This window comes from Equus caballus, chromosome 17 (assembly GCF_041296265.1).
Source record: "Equus caballus isolate H_3958 breed thoroughbred chromosome 17, TB-T2T, whole genome shotgun sequence".
Classification (NCBI taxonomy): domain Eukaryota; kingdom Metazoa; phylum Chordata; class Mammalia; order Perissodactyla; family Equidae; genus Equus; species Equus caballus.
Window position 1 is genome coordinate 15830154 of NC_091700.1, and position 18047 is coordinate 15848200.

General features: G+C 44.2%; 1 long non-coding RNA gene across 8 annotated transcripts in view; it reads right to left on the minus strand.

Annotated features, from left to right (window-relative positions):
- LOC138918320 (uncharacterized) overlaps positions 1–746 on the minus strand; it is a 40845-nt gene extending 40099 nt beyond the window's left edge. For 7 of the 8 annotated variants that reach the window (XR_011427553.1, XR_011427552.1, XR_011427556.1 and 4 more), the window contains exon 1: positions 515–746. This is a non-coding gene — a long non-coding RNA (uncharacterized lncRNA). The remainder of the gene's footprint in view (positions 1–514) is intronic. The other variant, XR_011427554.1, reaches the window with a different exon arrangement.
- Between the last annotated feature and the right edge of the window lie 17301 nt (positions 747–18047).

Below are 18047 nucleotides of genomic sequence, written 5' to 3' on the forward strand. Positions count from 1 at the left end.
CCCCAGGCTATCCCAAACTAACCTCGGTGCCCCCTGGCTGGAAATCTTCCTTTAGGGCTCAATGTCCTACTTCCCTCTTGCAGCCAAGCAGCTGTGAGGAGAGAAGAGGAAGAAGCGCCAGGGAGCCCAGAGCCACCAGACAGTGAAGCCACAGACCCACAGCCATCACACCCGCACAGGTGAAGGACATGCAACCAAATCCCCGTCACCCCAGCACAGCCACGCACCTGTCACAGCCTCGCAGCCACACCCACGGCACGGAGGCGCATCCCACCGCTCATTCGCGTCTCTCACACACACACCCCGCCACACGCTGCCCGTCTGTCCCCACAGACACACCGTCCTCTGCCTTTCAGGCCCGAGAGTCCCGCGAGGACTGGCGTCCCTACTAAGGGCCTCCACGCTGTGAGCGCTTCCGCCGCCAGCCCTTCTGGTTCACGTCGGGCTCGAACTGACTCGCTTCACAGGATTCCCGCATCCTGTGCTAACACATCCACAAATGAGCTCCACTCACCTTGCAAAGAGGGAGAACCGCGCGAACACGGAATGGAAGCCGAAGATCTGGAGTGACCGCTACCCTCTGGGAAGTGTCGCTCCAACCTGAACATCTCCGGGCGCCGCGGCTCGTCCGAAAGGCCGCCGAAGCGCGGAAGTCCCGTTGAAACGGCACCGCGAGAACCGCCCGGAGCCCGGCCCGAGCGCAGGTCTCTCCGCCAGGAGCGCGACGCGAGGGCGCGTGCGCGGGCACGGAGTCTGCGCGGAGGCCGCTGGTGCGCGTGCTCGGTCCAGAGGCGCCGCTGCGCCCAGGAGGCCGAGCAGGGCGGCCCGGCGCCGGCTCCGAGCGTCCGGCCTGTGCGCGCAGAGCCGCGCGGGAGGGTCGGCGGGGCGGCCCTGGGGAGAGAGCGCGTGGCGGGTGTGAGCTCTGAGGGCGGGGCCCCGGGCGAGTCCCCTCAGGCGGCTGCAGCCTGGGGACAGCATGTGGGGCAAGCAACTGTTGATCCCGCCGGGGATGGGCTGGTTTATTCAGTGTCTGTTAGCTGCGTTTAAACAGTGTGTAGGAGTGAAGTAATACACATTTACTTAATTCTCTAGGCTAAGCTATAATAGTCAAAATGGAATGAATAATTAAATGTAAAAGCGATCTGGAGATACACCTGCATATGTTTTTGTAATATTAAGTTAGGGACAGATTTTCCAACCATAACTGAAGAGAGAAATGCTAAATAAATACTGAGATTTGACTTGATAATTATGTGTAAACATCCGAATCATCTAAATGACAATCAATTATTGAAATAAAAATTGATGCAAGACAAAAATTCAATAACTTAACACATGTAATGAACAGACAGATAATCTCAAGGCACTGTGTTTTTGTCGCTCAAAATAATGGTCACTAGTCTAAGAGGAGAGTAGCAATAACTATAGAAATATAAATTATATATGCAAATTATCAGCATTACATGATGATAGTTGAAAATACAAATTACCATTAGTAATAAATATTATCATCAAATACATCAGAATCAGAATTACTTGACCTTTTAGGAATTGATCCTGCTCTCCATAATGAGTAACTAAGAAAATATGGGTCATTTTATTCCCTTAACTCTGTTTATGCTCCTGAATCTCCTGATGCATTTTATTGCTCCATCTTTTTCATAATTATTTTTTGTAGCTTCTTTCTCTTCAGCTGAGACATCTCCTACGTTCTCTTTACACTATTCCATAAATGATCCCAATTTCTTCCTAGGCATCATTGGTGAATTCCATGCTTGTGATGACAATGTAGTGATAAATTATCCATGTGTTTTTTCCTCCAGTTTTGTCTATTCCTCAAGTGACTCTCCTGGATGTAGCAATAGGCCAGTAGCGATGCATGACATTTCGGTCAGGTCAGGCAGTGAGAAGGAAAGAAAATCTAAACTCTCTCTTTGAGATTTTCAATGCAAGATCTGGGTGGAAGCCGACAAATAATTTGGAAGTACCCACGATTAGTCAGTATGAGGATTTTATGCTCCCTCAAGAGTAATTGAGGTGGGGGGTCGGGATGGGGGGTGAAAGGGATGAAGAGGGTTGAATAACAAACTTCCAGCTATAAATAAATGTCTTGGGGATGTAACGCACTTGTTGACTCTATTTATATTTATATTAACTATAGTTAACGCTATATTGTGTATTTGAAAGTGGCTGAATAGATCCTAAAATTTCTCATCAGAAGAAAAAAATATGTAATTATGCATAGTGATGGATGTTAACTAGACTTATTGTGGTGACCATTTCACAATATACACAGATATTGAATCGCTATGTTGTACACCTGAAACTAATATAATATGTCAATTATATCTTAATTATTGTTTTTAAAAAGAGTACTCGAGGTTGTTTGATCAGATGGACAAAAGAAGCTATTTCAAAGGAAACAAGAAGACCTAATATTTAGAGTCTAATATTTAGACTCCGTGGGGTCCTTGAGAAATGACTCTGTGTCCTGGCCACACTACTGGACAGTGCACTTGAAATACCAAGTAAAGTAAAAGAAATAAATGATATCAGTGCCCCACAAACATTTTCACGTAGGATGATGTAGGAATCCCGGGTTCCCTCCTACCCTGTCCCCCACACACAAATCTTGACCAGGGACAGAATTACAGAAAAGAAAAGGCTGAGTAAATTTACACCACAGTCATCACCACACACCCACCAGAAGCCTCAAATTAAAATTTGGACAGTATTAAGTGTCAGCAAGAATGTGAAGATATGGGAATTACAGTGTGGGACTATCAATTGGTTTGTTGACTTTGAAGAAAAAAATGACAATATCCCCAGTAAAGCTGAAGATATGGTTACCCTATGATCCCTGCTTAATACCATAAGTAAATCCATGCGAATGGTAACCAGATATATATATGTGTGTATATATATATATACACACAGAAGAATCGTCTCAGAAGCATCATTTGTAACTGCCAAAAGTGAACACAATCCAGACCTCCATCAACAATCGAAGGAATAAACAAAATGGTGTATTAATAGGATTAACTTGCAACACTGAGTATGAATCTTAAATACTTAATATTGAATGAAAGAAATCAGATGCAACAGTATATATATGTTACCCTAATTACACAAGGGAAAAAAAACAGGCAAAAATCAGACTATGATTTTGGCATAGAAATAGACATGATAAGAGTATAAAGAAAGGCAAGGGAGGGTTATTATACTAATTTGGATATTCGATACCCTGGGGGCAAGAGGAGTCTAGCAACAGTAGGGGGCATGCAGGAGACCTACTGGTGGTAGTAGTACTCTATTTCTTGACCTGGGTTGATGTCACACAGTTGTTTATTTAATAACCATCTATATGTATCCATTTTTTTTGTTAAGATTATGATAGTTTACAACCTTGTGAGATTTCAGTTGTACATTATCGTTAGTCATGTTGTGGGTACACCACTTCACCCTTTGTGCCCTCCCCCTACCCCCCTTTCCCCTGGCAACCACCGATCAGTTCTCCTTGTCTAATATGTATCCATTTTTGTGTTTGTATATTTCACAATGAAAATGAAATAGAAGAAAGGAAGGTGAAAAGAAAGAAATTTCTCTATTCATGAAGTTCTTAAAGTTATAATTTTTGTCAATCAGGTTTTTCTCCAAATTCAGATTCTAAAAAAGTGAAAGCACAAACACTGTTTTCAGGACAAGCGTAACTGTTCTTTGTAAATGTATTTCAAGTCAATGACCAGCTCACACTGACCTCTGAGTCCGTAGGTTACGATCTGATTGCCTCAGTACTTAAAATAAGCTTAACTGGACATTTTCAAAGATTATTTTCACAGAGCTACAATTCACTCAGGCTCTTTTTTCTGTGGATCTCAAAACAGGAATCCTGCCTCAGCAAATCTAGCATTTATTTGTCAGTATGCTTTGGAGGAGAAAGAAAAAAATTCTTAATTTTGTCAACTTAATAATGGAAATTGAATGTGACTGTTGGGGGAGGCGAGCCTCCTTTCACAATTATGAAAGAACACAGGTTTATTAACCGTGGAGGATCCCAAAGTGAAGCCTCTGGGTCTCTTCCTAGGTCTGAGTTGACTTGTGGTGTCTTCTTTTTGTCCTTTTCTTCATATTCTGATGATTAGACCACTTAACCCTCCTTCATGCTGACAGATCACCGTTGGAGCTGTGAGGTTCCTGTTACCCCAAGCTGGTGGCATAGTCTCTCCAGTTCCCGCTTTCCTCATTGCCACTGGAAAAATCCCCTAGGTTTCCTCAGTTTGAAGTTCTGCTTATTTCAAAATAGTTTCATTATCCCTGCTACTGCGAACATCTCGCCCTCTTGTTTCCAAGAACAATGTTTAATGAAAAGACCTCTTCTTAAACTAAAGATGAAATCCCATCATTCTACTTATTGTATGTAGGAAATCCACATCTACAGGACCCTTCAGAGAGGGACCCCTCTTGCCCTGGAGTAATCCTATTAAGCACCTTCATCTCACTGTTTCTAATTATAATAAGAAAGTCAGAAGAAACTCGGTTTCTCCTATAATGACTTCATACAAGAATTTCTGCAAGTGACAAAACGTTGGAGAGAATGACTTCAACACTCAACAGACTGATTTTTTTTTTTTTAAATAGGTCTGATTATTTCCTACAATGTGAACAGCCTTTGTGTGTCTCCTATGGCTTGACTGACTCACAAAGTTGTCCTTTCTTTTCCTCCAATACCAGAAGTTGGAAGGAAACCCCTCCCAGCTACTGTAACGTATAAGCATGTAACTCATTGTCTAAACACTGTAATCGTGGAGGATGTTAAAACTTGGCAAAGTGGAGAAGATTGTTCTGTGCCATGCATCATGAGGTCATGACCATCAGTGAAGACTGTCAGAGCCCTCAGTGGCCAGATGGCCCGCGTGCATCAACTGGCATGGTGTCACTGAGTTGGAGATCTCTCCTTGTGTTCCAGGAGTAAACACATGGAAGATGTCATAGACATACAGAAGGGAATGCTGTGTGAGGTCGTAGCGAGGACTCTCCTCTTCAGACCAGGGCAGGGAACCCAGCACACCAGAGGGATATGGCACCTGCATAACTGCTTCAGTGTTTTTGTTATTATTGTTGTTTTTTATCAAAATAAAGCATTGTTTGCTTTGATTCTCATTCAGAATTTTCTTGATGATACATTCCATCCTTTGAATTATAGAAAATTCCTGTATTTCAATGAGGCGAGGACATGTTCACAGGAAAATGGAGTTCCCTTATATGTATGAATCTTCTTGTGTCCATTAAGGAGACATGGCAAGACAAAGCTTTCCTCAGCACACTCCACAGACATCCACTGTTAACTCTTCCCGCTTCCAATGTCCTAGTTCAACATGTCAGTTCTGGCACTCCAAAAGTAAGTAATAGTTCTTCTAAGTGATCTAGGATTAACAGAGAAATTTCTCTGCTAGGGACCTTATCCCTATAGTGGAAGCCTAGGCTGAGAAACCCTGAAATCCAGCTTAATAAAGTTTCTCTCTGTTGTCTTATTCATTCCGCTGCAGTAGACATTTTTAAAAAGTTCTGGAACCTACCCAATATCCCCTTTTGGTCTCGGGTCATTTTTCCAAATCCAGTAGTCCCTGTGGCACTGAAGTCTCAGGGAAGGAGTAATCAAATTAGCTAGCTCAACATGATATTCATGATCAAGTTGTTTAACATAGCCTGATCACATGTACCCCTCCCAGAAAAGAGAGACAAAGGATGCAGCAATCTGTGAACATCTTTGGGGAGGCCAATGGCTCCATCACTTGATGTTGGATCTTTCTTTTGTAAAAGGGGTAAAAAAGAAAAAAAAAATTCATATAAAATAAAAGAAGATCCAGGGACCGGCACCGTGGCCGAATGGTTAAGTTCGTGCACTCCGCTGTGGCGGCCCAGGGTTCAGATCCTGGGCGCGGACATGGCACTGCTCGTCAGGCCGAGTTGAGGCGGTGTCCCACATCCCACAACTAGAAGGACGTGCAACTAAGATATACAACTATACGGGGGGGGGGGGTTGGGGAGATAAAAGCAGAAAAAAAAAAGATTGGCAACAGTTGTTAGCCCAGGTGCCAATCCTTGGGAAAAATAAAAAAATAAAGAAAAGAAGATCGGGCTTCTCTTTGGCTTTAGGCAGAGTTCTTAAAATCTATATAGGAAGGAAACTCAGAATTCCTGTCCTGCAATGGTTACCTTTGTGATTGCATTCCAAGGCTCCCTTTCCAAAATTATTGTTTAAAGAAATACTAATCCCTTATGGTAATGCTGTTGACGTAAGAAACTTTATGTAGTGCTGGTGGAAATATAAATTAGGAGCAATTAAAATTTTTCTCAGTTCATGCTCTCTTATACGCCTAGCGTAAGAAAATAAAAAAATATACAGAATGTTTTAGTATGAATATATGTTAATACCAGCATCGTTTATAATCGCATATTATGGAAAACAACTAAATTTCCCAAAGATTGAGATGGTTAAGTAAGTAACGAAACACCCTCAATATAATTTTGTAGCCGTTAAAATGTTTAAGTGTTTATTTTTTTGTATGGGGAAATTATTTTCTTACGATACTGATAGCTGAAACTGGGTTATAATTGTATATTAAGTTATAATACTTTAAAATGCACACACACAAGCAAAATTCTATAGCACACAAACAAATTTTCACATTTCTTTTTATTGTACAAGCATCTTATGGCCATTTGTCTCTCCTTCCCTGGCTTGTGTGATTTCCACATTTCCTCAGATAATATTATTAATTCTTATAATAGAATTATTAAAGAACAGCTATTTCATGTCACTTCCTTCTCTGTTCCTCTTTGAGGTTCCTGGACCCAGGACCCTGGACCAGCTGGCTGTCCTACAATGCAACTCAATTCACCCAAATTCTGACACTGTTTACCTGGAGACAGCATCAGATTTCACAGGTTGAGGGTTCAGTCCTACCAGACAGTTCCCCCCCCCCAACTTCAGATGCCAATCCCAAGCCCCAGTTGTCACTTGCACTTCTGACCGACAGGCTATAGATCAGACGTTCCCACAACCTCCTCCTTGGGTTCAATTTAATTTGCTACAGCAGCTCAAAGAACTCAGAGATATGTTTTACTTTTAAGATTACCAGTTTATCATAGAAGAATATAACTCTGAAACAACGAAATGGAAGAGATGCCTAGGGCAAGGCATGGGGAACCGGCACAGATCCATGCACTGTCCAGGCATGCTACTTTCCCAGCACCTCCACGTGTTCACCCAGAAGCTCCCCAGACGCTGTACTGTTGGGGTTTTCCGGAGGCTTTCTCTCGTGGGCGTGATCAATTATTAACTCCGTCTCCAGCCCCTCTCCCTCTCTGGAGGATGAAGGATGGGGCTCAAAATTCCAAACTTCTAGTCAAGACTTGGTCTTTCTGGTAACCCGCTCCCATCCTGGAGTCATCCGGAGGCCCACCAGAGTCACCTGTTGGGACAAAAGATGCTCCTACTGCTCTCACCACTTAGGTTTTTACAAGGGTTTTAGGAGCTCTGTGTCAGGAACCAGGGGAAGACATCAATATATATATTTCTTATTATTTCACAGTTCCCAACTCATGTTTACTCCTATTCCATGAGCTTTCAGTGTTCACAAAACATAACATTTTTTTAAACAGTTAAACTCTTTATAGAGGTACTGGATCATGTTCTCAGCCTAGTTTTTATCCATTGTCAGAGATTGAAATACCCTAAGTAATCTTAGAAATATGTGTGTGAATGAGATTTTATTTTGCTGAACCTACAAAAGGAATAATATTGCAGTGTTCTCCTATTTGTAGTACAAATGTGGCTAAAGTGACAAGTGTGGAATCCTCGCTGAGCCTTGACACAGAGGGAAAACGTCTCTTTGAATGATATTTGAGGTGAGGAGAAAGTAGAGCATTAGCGCAAGAAGAATGGAGAGTCAGAGTAGGAACTGAGGGCTGGGGAAACAGACACTCACACATTGCTGTGAAAACGTAAAATGGTACAGTCACCATGAGAAATTTTTCAAGTGAAAAGACACTCAAGTGAAAACTCATCACAAGTGAAAATGCACCCAGAAAATACACTTTTGAAAATTTAGCTTACATGTAAGCCTACATAGATGAAAACTGTAGTTTATGCAGGTTTAATAATTGGAGCACTGCTTGTAAGAATACAGGGAAATCCTTAATGCGTGTTACTAGAAGACGGGTTATTTAACCTAGGGTGCAGCCACACATACTGTGACCTAATTTGAAGCTGTGGGAAATGACGACATGTCTAATGTACTGATTTGGAACCACATGTGTGTGAAGAAAAAAATAAATACCTACAAATGCATATATGTATTTGAGATTGCATATTAACATAGTATAGACCTATATATTTATATAGGCATATAGGTAGGTGTATGTATTTTCAGCATCTGCCTATTTGTATATGAAAGTAACTTCTCTGCAAGGATACACACCAAAATTAAAGCACTGTTCTCTCTGAAGTGAACTACTGTGTGTCTGAGCACTTGGAAGGAAAGTTTGCTGACCCCTTTTACCTTTTGAACGGTTGTGCTATGTATGCATTACATACTTAAATATGTAATAATGCTGATAACTAAAATGTGGGCCTCCTTTGAGGAGAACTTTACATTTCCCATTTGCTCCAGTTCCTCATGAATCTAACTACTGTAGGGGAGCAGAATTTGCTACCCCAAAATGTGTCTCTTTGGCTTGATCAATTTTAAGAGGAAAAGACTTTGACCTTCCCCATAACTGCCTAAAAGAATTCTAGATGGAAGGCCTGTTCCAGGAGGGAGCTCCTACCATGGAAACTACAGTGTGATATGAACGAGGTGTGACAGACAGCGAGGAACCCAGAGAGGCCGGGTGGATCACAGTCCTCTCTGTCTCCAAAGTCTCTGCCAGGTACGGCAAACAATTATTTACCAAACATTTACTTTCCCATCTCCACATGAATTGCCCCTGGAAGTCCCAAACCCCCACCGCCAACATCCCCTGTGTCTTCAGCTTGAGTTGTAATTAAGGTGGTGGCTTCAGCCGTTTTGGTGAGTTTCTCAGTTTTCCTAGGTTTCTCCCATGCATACATGTTATTAAACTTTGTTTTCTTTTTCTCCTTTTTTCTGTCTTATGTCAATTTAACTCTTAGAACAGCCAGAAGAACCTAGAAGAATAGAGGGAAAATTCTTCCCCCCCATCCTATGTAGGGATTCAGCTTCTAATAGCCCCTTCTTTCCGGATTTTGAGCCTCTGGCTGCAGCTTATCCATGTCTGCATATGCCTGAGGAGCAGAGTATTTGTAGTCAGATACTCATGAACAGGCGTTACAGATTACGGACGCTTCCCCATCTGCGGCCTCTGGGAGCAGTCAAGCCCACCCAGGCTTAATACAGCAGAGAAGGGTGCAAACGTGCTGTATCGACAGTCAGTATCTGGAGACAGTAATGTGAAATGGAAAAAATGTTGTGAGCTTATAGGAAATATAGATAGGTCTCTGCCCACAGTTCCTGACACAGTGCTCCTGGAACACTGGTAAATTCCTAAGTGCCAAGAGCAATAGAAGCTTCTTTTGTTCTAACTAGGCGACTCTGGGTGGGCTCCTGTGTGGCTTTTGGATGCAGGCTGGACACCAGAAAGACCAGGCTGTGATTAGAAGCTTGGGATTTCCATCCCCCCTTTCTCCTCCAACTTCTCTAGAGAGAGAGGAGGGGCTGGAAGTCGAGTTAATAATCGGTCATGCTTATGTGAGGGAGCCTCCATGAAATCCCAATACTATGGGCTTTGGGGTGCCTCCAGGTTGGTGAACACATCTGTCTACAGTGGGGGTGATCCATCCCGACTCCACAGGGACAAATGCTCTCATGTTCGGGACCCTCCCCAACCTCACCCTGTGTGTCTCTTCATTAGGCTGTTCATCTGTATCATTCGTCATATCCTTCAATAAACTGGTAAACATATATAAATGATTCCCTGAGTTCTGTGAACTGCTCTAGAAAATTAATCGAACCTGAGGAGGAAGTTGTGGTAACCTCTGATTTGTAGCTAAATTGGACAGAAAATGTGGGTAACCTGGGGACCTACCGCTTGCCATTGGCATCTGAAGTGGGGGGCAGTGTCATGGGACTGAGCCCTCAACCAGTGGGATCTGATGCTATCTCCAGCTACAGAGTGTCAGAATGACGTTAAATTGTAGAACGCCCAGCTGGTGTCCATGGAATTGCTTGGTGTGGGGAAAACCCACATAGATTTGGTGAAGTGAGGTGTTCCTTGTGAAAATTAAGATGAGACACTGGGTAAAGGAGAACTGTAAGGTTTTTTCCTAACACGAAGGCATTGCTTTTTGTTTTCTTTTCAAGGAACTCCTGCAATCAATGATCTTGAGAAAGAACCTGCATTCACTCTTCTCTTTTCTACAAGAAGTCATTAGAGGTTAAAAAGGTCAGCTCTGAAGGAAGCTTGTCTGACCTGGTAACATGGCTTCAGCACTTAGTAAACGTAATAACTTCATAGATGTTATGTAATCTCTTCTGACCTCAGAATCTTCAGCTCTAAAATAGAAATATAATAGTAAGCACCTCCAGTGTTGCAAGTGAACTGAACATTAGAGAGGGGATACTGCGCATGCTACATACACAAATATAAAAATGATTAGATTATGAACCCAATGTAGCCAAGAATACGGAAACTTCTCAGGAATGAAGTGTCCTCCAAGAGATAAAAGAGATGTAGCTCCTCTCAGAGCTCTCTCTGGTGGCAAATACAAAATGAAAATGCATAATGGGAGAGGCATTGGCTGCCACTGCCACTGCTGGGAGAGGCAATCCAGCGCCTGTGGTCTGTGGACCCTCACTGGGCCACTTAGGAAGGAGTTGTGGGCGGGGAACACTTCTCCACCAAGAGGTAAGGAGTCTGCACAGCCTGTGCTGGACTTGTCACCTCTTGTGGGACTATCTTTTCCCATTCCAGACTCAATGTGTTCTCCGTTCTGCTTAAGCTTGGGAGTCACATGGCAGCTGGCCAACTCCACTGCTATACTTGTCCCCTGCAGAGAGGGTCAGGTTCTTTCTTCTATGGCATGAGAGGGGTGTGTGCAGGCCAACTGCCCTGCCTCAGCTGCCAGGAGGAACCAGCTGGCCATGGAGGACCACTGCCTACCACTGAAGCTGATCTTGCTCTGTCTCCTCTATGTGAGTAAAGCATTGTTCCACCCAGTGCTTGGCTGCGTTGTGTTTTCCTTGGAGACTCCAATACTAAGACGCAGTGGCAGAAGTGTTTGGGTTTCTGCCTCTGGTGATAGGCAGCACATGCCGCTTGCATGGCAGACACCATCCACTCAAGATAGACTCTCATCATCTCTGACACCGTCATCACCTGCTGTACAGCAACCTATTTATACATAGGGCTTATGGCATCTTTCAGTAAAAGCATATATAAAAACTCAAGCCTCAATAAGATATATGTGTGCACAACCAGATACTATGGAGTTTTCACTCAAAACTCAATTTTAGGTAGACCACAATTTATCTGACAGAGGGCACAGTCAGTGCCTAGTCAGCCCTGAAGATCATCTCTGCCTCCACCTTCCTGTCATCCCAGCCATCTCTGTTCCTGCAGTTCATTCTGTTTCCGCCCTTTCATACACAGATGGCAAATGAGCACACAGAAAGATGCTCAACATCCTTGCCATCAGGGAAATGCAAATTAGAAATAACAATCAGATACAAGTACAGGCCTATTAGAACGGCCAAAACCCAGAACACTGACAACTGCAAATGCTGAGGCGGACATGGAGCAACAGGAAACTTCATCCATCGCTGTTGGGAATGCAAGACAGTGCGGCCACTTTGGAGGAGAGTTTGGAAGTGTGTTACAAAGCTAGACATTCTTGCCCTAAGATCCAGCAATTTCACTCCTTGGTATATACTTGAATGAATTGAAAACATATATCCACACAAAACCTGCAGTTGAATGTTTATGTCAGCTTTATTCATTATTGGAAAAGATGGCAAATAAACAAGATGCCCTCCAAGAGGTAAATGGATAAACAAACTGTTATCTATTCAAACAATGGAATATTATTCAGCAATAGAAAAGAAATGAATTATCAAGCCAAGAAAAAAACATGGAGGAATCTTAAATGCACATTTCTTAGTAAAAGAAGCCAATTGGAAAAGGCTGCACACTGTATGATTCCAATTATGTGCCATTTTGGAGAAGGCAAAACCAAGGAGATGGTAAAAACTTCAGTAGTTACCGGGACTTGGGCAGAGGGAGGGAGGAATGAATAGGAGGAGCACAGAGGAATTTTAGAGCAGAGAAATTATGGTGTATGATACTGTAACAGTGGATAGATGTCCTTATACATTCTTCAAAGCCCATTAAAGATAAAACACACAGAGTGAACCCTAACATAAGCTGTTTACTTTATATTGTATCAGTGTTGGCTCATCAAATATAACCAATGTATCTCACAAATGCAAGATATTGATGACAAGGGAAAGTGTGTGTGAACTGGGGTATGAGGGAGGATATTGGAACTTGTGCTGTCTGCTGTATATATATATATATATATTATATATATATATATATATAATATATATATATATATATATTTTTTTCTGGGGAAGATTGGCCCTGGGCTAACATGTATTGCTAATCTTCCTCTTTTTGCTTGAGGAAGACTGCTGCTGAGCTAACATCTGTGCCAATCTTCCTATATTTTGTATGTGGGGCACCACCACAGCATGGCTTCATCAGTGGTACATAGGTCTGCACCCGGGATCAACCCTGGGACACCCGAGCCACCAAACTGGAACATACAAACTTAACCACTATGCCACTGAGCCAGCCCCATGCTGAATTTTTCTGTAAACTTAAAATTATTCTCAAAAGTAAAGTCTATTAATCAGAAAATTAAATCCTAGAACAGGGAGTTATTTGTGTACTGATGGCTGTCTCCTTGCTAGAACCTAAGTTTGGTTTGGGTGTTTCCCATCTCATGGACTCAGGTGACATGACCTTTTCTTCTCACCTGAGAACAGTGGGGAAGGAATTGAATGCAATCCTGTCACTGCTCAAAGTGTAGCTTAGTGATGGGCTGGATTGCAACCCTGACCCAGAAAGTTCCCTTGGGGCTTCTGGAAGGAAAGCCCTGTCTAGTGAAAAGGGGTATGGCAGGGCATATTTTCTCTCACTGTCTTTGGACATTTGGGGCCAAGAATCAAATAGTCTTGTGACAATGGACAGAAAACTCTCACTATGAGAGAAAATGAAAATCTACCACTCCTGGAGTAGTCATGAGGTTGTTGATCGAGCCCTTTCATCCTTGAGCCACAGGGGCTCTTGACACTGTTGTGGGAGCTAATGAACTCTGTATTGTTTTCTTAAAGTCAGGTAAAATTCACGTCACGTAAAATTCACTGTGAAAAGGTGAATCACCCACAATTCAGTGGGGTTTAGGACATTCCCAGTGCTGTGCAATCATCACTACTGTCTGGACCACAAGATTTCATCATCCTAAAGGAAACCCCATACAAATTAAGCAGTCGCTCCCCATTCCACCCTACGCCCAGCCTCTGGCAACCAGGAAGGGACATTCTATCTATTGATCTGCCTTTTCTGGACTTTTCGTATCTATAGAAACATAAAGATTTCTCCTTTTGTGTCTGCCTTCTTTCACTAGCATAGTGCTTTTAAAGATTATACACACATCAGCAGTTCACTTCTTTCCATGGCTGATTCATATCCCATTGCATGGATGTCCCCATTTTTGTTTCTCCCTTCATCAGTTGATGGACCTTGCACCTTGGACTATTATGCACAGGGCTGATGTGAATATTCCTAGACAAATTGTTGGTTGTATACCTGTGTTCGATTTTAGGGGGTAAATATCTAGGAGTGGAAGTGCCAGGTCATCAGGTTATTCTATGTTTAACTATTTTAAACAAACTTCAAATTCAGGTTGAAATTTGCTCCACAAAATTGAGTTTCAGCACCAAAAGTAACAGCCATATTTTCTGTACTATTGGTAGAAAAACCCAAAAACAATTGCTTTGGTAGGTTTTCCAGGTTTTGCTTGTAAAGCAAGATGAGACAGTAGATATAGTCATGGAGAAAGACAGAAGAGAATAGACAAATCAGGTGCTGGTATCCATGACCTCTGACTGTCTTACCCTGAAACAGAGCTGTTCAGCATCCCCGCGACAAGCTTCTGAAGACATAGGCTCAGCACAGGAATGTGAATAGCAACAAGCAGACAAAAGTTTCTGCAGTAACCCCTCAGTGCTTCCTCAAGGGCCCCTTCTAATCATTAAGTTTTCCTCTGTATGAGCCATCCTTCTTTGTCCCTTTGTATGCCCTGCAACTTCTTGCAGGAGACTGAGTATTTGGAATAGGATGATGTGACAATTGAGGATGTCAGGTTCTCCCCATCCCCAGCATTTCTTGTTTCTGCTTATTACAATAGTCCTTGTTCATTTCTTTAGTGAATTTTCTGATCCACTCCTGCGAGTTCTGTATTCTTTGTCATGTGTGGTCCCTGAAGTCTTTGTCCCATTAGCCCAAGGGTCAGCTAGGGTTTCTGAGTCTACCGGGTCTTCAGATGTCCTCCTTGGGAAATAGGGTGAGTGAATTCTCTATGTGAGAGGGAAAGCAATCATATCCTTTGGTGAAAAGAAAGAGAGTGTGGTGCCAGCATCCACTTCTGCTTTCACTCTCGCACACAGAAGACTATGTTTCCTAGACCTCTTGGTTTTGGAAAGGATGTGTGGCACCTTCCAACCAATGGCATCACTTTTAAGCCAGAGAAGAAAAGAGGAGGTGTAAGACCCTAGGTGCTCTTTCTGTCCTTTGGGGGCAACTGAAGAAGGCATCAGTTTCAGATGGTGTACCAACAAGATCGTGGGGCCTCCATCAGCCTTGCCCCACGTGACTTAGGAAGCAGGGGTCCCTTCACCTCAACTATCAATGTATGATGTAAATCTGAGGAGAAATGCATCTTTAGTCATGAATTTCTCAATTGTTGCATTTATTACCAGAGCATTACCTAAGTTATCCTGGAGATGACATCGACCTACCCTCTCAGATCATCTAACAGATAATTCTTCCAGAACAGCATTTGCCGAATCTCATGCTGCTGTGTTCAGCATTAATGTCTCCCGATTGCTGCCTGTCACAGATGGGGCCCTGGAAAGAGACTGTGAGGGGGAGGATTCCATGTGGAAGGTTTACGGAAGTGTTCTGGGGAGATATCCCTATGGGAAGTTAGCAAGGCGGAGATAGTTGAAGGAGAAGCTGAAGGCCAAGACAGTTGCCACTGAGTCTGTGCCAACTCTCAAGGATCTCTGGAGCTGGGACAGCCCTTTGGTGTTGTCCCAAATTGAGACCAGGCTTCTTATTCCCTTATCAGCCAGACATGGGCCTCTGGCTGTCCCTCGAGAGGGCTGTGTCCTAAGGTTAGGTGGTTCCCTATGCTGTGGGCATGTCCTGTGAGGGAAAGAGCTGTGAGCTGTCCTCAGCCAATGTTCCCAGGAGCAGTGCGGTGGATGCATTGGCCTTGAGCATGACCCTGGGCTGAGTCTCAATGTTTCCATGGCACTTCTCCTTCACCATCATATTCCTTCCCAACCCAGTTAATAATCTCACAAACTGAGAAGTCCTTGGGATGACATACGTAGAGCTTCTGCCTTTCCCTATGATTGGATGAGAGAACTGATTGGTGAAGACCGGAATCTCTCTCTCCAGAATCCAGACCCCTTACCCAGGGGCTTTGGTAGATCTCCAGAAGTGTTCCAACCTTAGCTGCAAATGCTGAAGTTGTTCCTAAAACAGTGGCCCCAGTTTTGCTCTAGTCTGGTGGTTGTAGTTAGAGAGAGTTCAATTCCCTAAGGAGAGTCAGAGTGGTCTCCAAGGTCTTGTGGTCACTGGGACAGGCAGTGTACACATCAAAACCTAAGGGCAGGTTGAGGAGTCAAGAAGGGTTCTCATTGGTCTCCTCAATGGTGAAGGAAAGGCCAGTACATCTTGGTACCTCTTCCAGAGCCACCAAAACCGAGGGGGCAGCAGTCGGGTGAATGGGCCAATCATGTCATTCAGGGAGAAATCCTAAGGCGAGCCAAGGGAAAGGCAGTGTTTGGGAGTCAGGTTTCCCATTCAGAGACCCTCCTGTCTTGGCAATTGGAGGTGGTATGAATATGGTTCCCAGGGTTCTGGAATACTCTGGCATGAATCCCTCACTGTGATGAGACAGATCACCAAGAGAGGCTTGCGGGACACTGTGAGTGGGGTGAGGTGGCATTTAGCTGGGTGGTATGGCTGTCAATGGGACAGATTTTTTGTTAGCTCCTGTAAATGGAAGATGCATCAATGAATGGACCACGTGGCAAGAGATTCTTGAGGGACGTGAGTGAGGAGTACAATCCCATGTCTTACACCACTTTGGAAAGACTGAGGTCACTCCTAATGTGATCTTGTTTTCACTTACACTGGAAGATGAGATGCAAGCACCCATCCCCACCTTACACCTGCAACAGTTTAAACAGAACCCTGCTTTCCAGTTCCTCAAATATTCTGATGATTTCTCTCTGACACTATATGCACCTGAGGGATTTCAAGAGATTCACATTGTTATTTTCTCTTCCCTTTAGTTAGCTCTTAGGAAGCCAGTTTTGGTAACTCATACTTTCCTTCAAAAATAAACCTGTCATCCAGATTTTCTCACTGCTTTACTCATGGACTTCAGCAAACAATTTCCAATTTGGAAACCCAAAGATGGGATAAATTGTCCCTCCTCTGCCACAGCTGTACCCACATGACTTACTGAATGTTGCTACCTGCCGGGTCGGCTCTCAGGAGCATCCCAGTCCTGGAGGAGACACTCGTGGGACACCCATGCCTTCATCCTGGACCTGGACTAGCCCTGGGACCTGCCACGACTCTTTCTCCCTGGAGGGACAGCACAGCCTTCCCCACCTTCCTCTGGCAAGTCTCTTTCCTGGGTGGCTGTGCCGCATCAGCAAGGGCCTGGGCTGCCGGGAACCAGGATTGATCCTCAGCTTCTGGCTGTCCTGAGACGGCCTTCCTGGCAGAGTCCGGCCTGCCGAGTGTCTGAGTGACACTTGTAGCCATCAGGAAGGAGGGGATAACTCAGAAGTGACAAGCGATTCATCTGGTCCTTGCTTACATGGTGTTACCTGGGGATGAAGCTCGAAATGCCGGGTGGTCACCCCGTAGCTGTTGGTTCTCAGGCGGGTTCTCCGATTGAGCCAGACCAGTGTCTGTTGGACACCCACACGGGGAGCATTTCCGGATTATACTTGGTGAAGCTGTGTCCATGCACATCCACAGAACGTTAGTTTGGTGGCATTGCCCGCAGGACCCCCAACTCACACCTTTCTTAGTCCTCATCTTTCCAACTTCCCAACAGGAAAGGTTCACACCTCAATGACAGAACCACCGCACAAGACTGTGGAAAAGACCCTAGTCACCCCAGGGGCTACATGCTTCATGGGCTCGGGCCCAGCTACCACTTTAGGAAAAGCCAGTCAAATTACACCAGAGTGTGTAAACTGGTGATTGTCCAAGACCATGGACCTGAGTACCTCACAGGCCCAGAGGTCACCCCGGGCAGCAAGGAACACTCTGGGGTCATTCCTGGTCAGGATGATGGTCTGTTATCCTGGAAAACCAGAGCTCACCTGGGATCCATCAGGTCCAGCCTGGAAGGAGTGGCCACGATGGACCTGACAGAAAGGCTGGGGGCATCTAGGGAATTTCTGCCCTCAGAGAGAATTGCATGCGGAAGTGCAGGGATGCTGAAAATCCTAGTTCACAGGGAGCACCAGGTTCGTGGAGGGAGACCCAGCTGTGGCGCTAAAAGCTGCCTCCCCAATCTTTCCCCTTGGAGAAAAATAAGCAGAAAGTGGGAATCAGAGTCAAGGACCCGAATCCCAGGAGGACCAAGCCCAGGTCAAAGGTGAACAGGGAGACCCTAGAGGGCCCAGAGAGGGAGAGTCCTGCCCGCC